Here is a 5,994-nt window from a genome sequence, read left to right as displayed (position 1 = left end):
TTCTCCAGCGGAGACTATATAAAAAAGCGAGCTTTTAAAACTCTTCCCCCCCCCCCCCCCCCCCTCTCTCGCATTCTCTCTCTCTCTCTCTCTCCCCCACGTGATATTTTATAATTGAACACTTTCTCTCCAGTTTGATGTTGACTTGGCATGATCGCGTTTTTTTTATTTGCAGAGCCTAAAATCCCCAAAACTTTTGCATCTGCTCCTGACTTGACAGGAGGGGAACAGTCACACGGGAGTATACCGGTTTAAAATAAATCCACAACTGGAGCTGGACAAGGCCACTTACCTTTTCTATAAATCCCAAAGTATATATGAAGAAAGAACCCGATGTAAACTTTAAAAGCTTTGGGTGTGTTTGTTTATTTGAAGGATACATTTTAAGGACAGACCGCCTCTTGTGTCTCAGACTGGTGCTTGGATTTAACATTTTCCAAGACACATAGGATCCCTTTACCTGCAGCTTCACATTTTGATTTTACATATGGGCTGCAACAAAAACTTTTCCCTATGTTTTTAATTCAGACTTTATCTGTTTCTTCTCTGTTCTGAACAAATTGAATTACAGTTTTCTAAGAAGCAGTAAAAGCATTGTGTTCCATGTGTAATTCAATTCCACGCCAGCTTTAGCCGAGGGCAATGATTTCTATTAGATATGGTTGATCAGTTCATCCCATTAAAGTCAATAAATGTCCTCTTTGCTCTCCAGTGCTTGTTTTTATAAAAGCCTAATAGGACTGGTTTTAGGCATTTTGTTTGTGAAGATTGAATAACTGCAGTGATGGTAAAGTAAAGGTTTGGCTAACATGGAGGGATAATGTGTTGTTACTGATGTTTTCCCCTGAATAGGTTCTATTCTTTGCACCTTTTTTGTATAGTCACGTACATTTATAATATGTGATCTGATGTACTTGTACGATGTTGCACATAAAACTGGGCTTCTTTGAATTTCAAGCCATCAGTAATGTACACTGGCACAAACAGTTTGATTGGAGCTGTCCCTCAGCTCAATATGCATGTGTATATTCAGATTATATATTGGAGAATAAAAAGGAACTGAACCCTTAACCTGCACCATCATGCTGAATCCATGGAGGTGTACAGGACTGCTCGAGGCAACATTACATCATCCCTTACCTTTTAGTTTGATCCAGTTCCAGAGGCCTCACCTCTCGCTCTGTTTGAACGTTCCGTCTCCCATCGGTTCCAATATGGTTGAGAAGCTAATCGAACAAGACGCAGCCTCACCGTGCGACCCTCTGGATTTAACCTGCGCATTTGGTTGAGGTCGCACAAGACTCTGTTCCTTTCCGGTCTTTTTCACTCTGGATATGTCTGTAAATGCACTGATACTACTTTGCACTAACTCAAACCTTAACCCTAACCTTACCCAAAACAAAGCCAAAACCTTACCGTAATGTGATCCTTACCTTAAAACATGCCCTCACCTTAAGATGTAACTATTTACATTATGGACACTTAGATTTAGGACCCCATAAGATGAGTAATACGTGGTCCAGACACACACACACACACTGCATCCCGACCTTTCACCCACCTCACAGTTCCAGACATCAAAGGACTTATGACATGACTTCAATCAGACTTTCAGATCTATATGAATGTGTGTGAGCCTGGATTTAAAATGTTGGAAAGTGCCCCTTTTCAAGCGTTCTTACTTCTGTGACCTTTGTCCTCTTGAATGGGGAAGAAAAGTGTATTTCTTGTTTTGTCATTCCTCCGACTTAAAGTGCCAGGTCATTATCGCATGGTAATCAGGTCATGGTATTAGCAATGAGTGGGGTTTGTTTTGTCCCTCAGTCTGAACTCTCTGGATTAAATCTCTCCACTCAGGCCTCCTGAGAGACAAGGTGTCATAAAGCTGCTCCCTGGGCTGTACTATAGTATCTGCAAAAAAGATTTAAGCACCTCAGCAATGTTAAGTCTTGTTTGCTTCACAGGTTGTACACATGGAGTGAAAAGAAACAGCAGCGCACGCAGCACGTCCAGTTACAGCAGCAGCAGGAGCGCTTTCCAACAACACAACCCATTTGGGAGGTGTGGCGTGTGAACACCAACCACAGGAGCAGAGGGGTAAAGTGAACTCTTCAGCAACACCTCATCTCGTGCTTCCACCGAACACATACATTCCAAAACAAACACCAGAGAATGTGGCACCATTGTCTTATAAAAAGCCTAAAATAATAAGCATGTTTTCTGGCAGTCTATATGTCTATAAAACATGTTTTGTCTTTCAGTAGAGGTCACACCCCTCCGATCCCCAAGTGGGTGGAACACGAAGAGCACAATAGGGGGTGCAGGCAAGTTGAGTTTGAATGGTGGGTAGTAATTAAGGGGAACAGAAAGGGAGGCATGACAGCACAAGGACAGGCGTTATTTAACTGTGAGAGCCTGACAAAATATAATTAAAAGGCTGTGATCGATTGACAAGTAAGATTGAGACAAAAGATTTTTATTCAGCCTGAACCTATAGACATACTTTTCATATCCATAAATATATATCTTATTTTTTTCTTATGTAATTTTTGCACATTATTAATAAACTCTGTTACGCGTCATAGTCTCCCTCACTAACCAGAGCAGTTTTAAGAGTGACTGAAGATGTCTTTTTCTTGTCTCACACTGTGCAGAGAGATGAGCCTCGCGTTTGTTTGGAATCTATAAAAATCTTCCACGCCTTATTTGGACAGTCCCACTGACAAGTTAGAGACAAATGTCTTTTCCACAACCTCACACTGACCCCTCATCAAATATTACACAGGAAAGAGTTGTTGCCCGTCATTCCAAAGTCATCTGGGAAAGACTCAAACGCAGATGTGAAACACCTAAAACACAGAGAAAGAAAACAAACCTGGGCTGCAGATACCGGTGCCGATTTGGCTGGTTATGGCCAGTGATGTTTTCACCCAGTTTCCCCAAACCTTGCCCCCGTCAGGACCTTTACTCTTCCTACAAATTATCACACGGGGAAATGGAGGAACAATCACTTTCCTGATAGAATAATAGGAGGGAGAAGATCAACAAGGTGTCATCTGGTTGGATGAGGAAACGTAACAATAAGGTTTGGAGGAACTCCCCGAAGAGCCGACGGACAACTCGCCAGGGTCGGCCCCGCCACAGTCAAAGGTGGTGTGTTTGTTGTGTGGCCGTGTGTATATGCGAGTGCATCAGTGCAACAATGTGTAAGAATCCACACCATGTGTGTCCATTACACACATGGTGTGTAATGGACCGCCCGTCAGACGTAAACAGGTGAGTCAGGCCCTGTTTCTGAGAACGGACAAAGCTGCGGGTCCATCTTCTTTATCCTCCCTCTCAGTGGTATGTTGTGCTGCCAGGCATTACTCAAATTCTGAGAACTACTATAATAAATCACACTGGACATCCCAAAGTTCGCCAAATATCCATCATAGCATGACGTGAAAGGAAATATCTATAAAAAATGACATCTTCAATATTTCCATTTTATGATTCATACAGTCATGACCAAATGATTTCCTCTGAAGGCTTCAGTATTTCAGTTACTGTCAGCATGGTGTGAGGTAGAGAGAGAGCTTCTTCTATTTTACACAATACTTTCAGCCTTTACATTGTTTAACTTACTTGGCAACCATTTTTAACTTTTAGAATCAGGTTAACCCAGTGTGCGGCCAGTTTGAAGCTCCATGTTCATCATGCAGGACAAAGGATAGGGGGGGGGGGGGTCATCCCCAGGAGTGTATATGCACACAGGTATCCTGTTGTTGTAACCAGGAAGGTCTATTCTATAGGAGCATGAAGCCAAAATAACTGTTCTTCCTCCTCTTATGTAGCAATGCAAAAAACATCCTTGCACTAACGGAGCCCAATCACTTCTTAAGATAAGATAAGATGCATTTATTCGTCCCAAACACATGTACAGTCATGCAAAGGCACACTCATGCAGGTAGGGCAATTTAATCTCTGCTTTTGACCCATCTTGTGCAGTACACACAGAGCAGTGAGCAGCCATGTACGGCGCTCGGGGAGCAGATGTTGGGGGAGTAAGGTGCCTTGCTCAGGGGCACTAGACAGGGTAGGGAGACTTTTGGATTTTTGGACAGATCAATCCAGGTTCGTCTTTTGTTGTCTCTCCGTGGAGTCTAACCAGAGACGAACCAGAGACCTTCTCTGCCCATAGTCCAAGTTTCTGCCACTAGACCACCACCTCTCCTACTTACTTAAAAAAAAACAGTCAATTGAACAAAACAGTTGTAGAAAGATGTTAGATGTGTTGACACTCTCGGGATGTGACAGTACTTTGAGATAGGTTGATACAAGGCATTTAAAAATCAAACCGATCGACACGACACAGCCTCATGGTTTGTGAAATCGTCGTCATGTTGCCTGAGAAAGCCGAGCGACCTGCTGAAATTGAGGCACATAGTAGTGTCACATCAGTTTAGCAGCGAGGCCTGTCGGCTCCGACCTTTCCTTCCCGGCCTGGCACAGTGTATCCCTCCACCCTACGAGGCCTGCGTCCAGCCCGGGTCCACAGACAAGAGGCCGCTCACTCACTCAGGTCCTATAGAGAAACAAATCAGATTACCACCACATCTCTCCTACAATCTACTGTGACAGGATCAACCCCCAGGCGGCGCTCAAATGGATACAGCAATATAAAACAGCCACGCCGAGGGAAGGGGCAGGATGGACGGGTGTGGGACCAGAAGGGGAGAGCGGGGGGGAGCTGTGCGGGCAGGGGAGGTGTCACACCGGTGCGAGCATGGCACCAATGTGACTTAATTGATTCCCTGCCATCTCATCAATTCTGATTAAAATGAAATGAGCCTCTGTACGTTTGAAAAGGTTAAAACAAATTGAAGTAGGAAATCACGGCAGGTAATCACAGTTTTGTCCAACAGCAGGCTTTTAATGAAGTGAGACGCTCTCCATCACTCATTCCAACCAACTCATATGGAGCGAGTGTGTGTGTGTGTGAGCATGTTCACACAAGTTGTATTTAGGACACCATACATTAGGTTTGCATTTGCATTATTGCCACTTCACAGATTAACTAGTTTCCTGACAGCAGGAGAAAAAGGATTCATGGTCGCAGCACCCGCAGGAAAAATATCAGTTTTGACCAATGAACTGTCGAAATGAATAAAAATGTTTATTGGGTGCACATTGATTTACATGACATTTAAAAATACTAATAATACATCATATCTAATGGGTTGAGAAATTATATTCAAATAGATGAGCATGTTTATTTTGACCATTAGAAAGTCAAGTCACACCTGACTGCGTTCTGATGATTCAATGCAATATCCAATCCAACAACACAATATTTTCTCTGTGCAGTTAATGAGTTAAAATGGATTTACACGTTAAACCAGAAAGAAATTAGGACACATCACAGCAGGTGTAAATAACTAAGTGAATGAAGGCTGAATTCCATTCTGCTGCTTCGGACTCAGGGTTTTGATATTGTGCACGTCGAGTCAACGGTCCTGTCATAGAGACCCTTGAACTGAACAGAGCCATCGTTAATGTCATCAGTAATATCTCGTGCTTTTCCTGCTCTTACATAACAGAATGTCTGCCAATACTCAGAATACCAACCCTACAGTGTTGCTCTGGGTTACATATTACACATGTTACTCGTGCACACACATATCAGTGGTTTTCTCCAGCCCTCGCCAATACACACATTAAATCAGATTCTAACTCATCCCTGCCTAGTTTACATCAATTTAAAAGGTGAGGGGAAATAGAGGTGAAAAAAAAATCTAACTGGTACTCACAAGTAACCCAACACAAACACACCCACACACACACACACAATTTGTAATGGGTAGCTGCTGGCACCTGGTGGCAGTGGCAGTAGGTGCAGCTGTAGCCCATTCATTACACTCTTTATTAAAATACTGTTTATAAAGTCCATGAAAGTCATTACAAGTTTCTTCAGTGGTGAATCTAAAAAAGAACACACGAGTGAGGCAAGAG

The sequence above is a fragment of the Pleuronectes platessa genome, chromosome 1, assembly GCF_947347685.1.
Source record: "Pleuronectes platessa chromosome 1, fPlePla1.1, whole genome shotgun sequence".
Lineage (NCBI taxonomy): Eukaryota > Metazoa > Chordata > Actinopteri > Pleuronectiformes > Pleuronectidae > Pleuronectes > Pleuronectes platessa.
The sequence above is the reverse complement of the archived record's forward strand: the minus strand, read 5'-3'. Positions refer to the sequence as shown.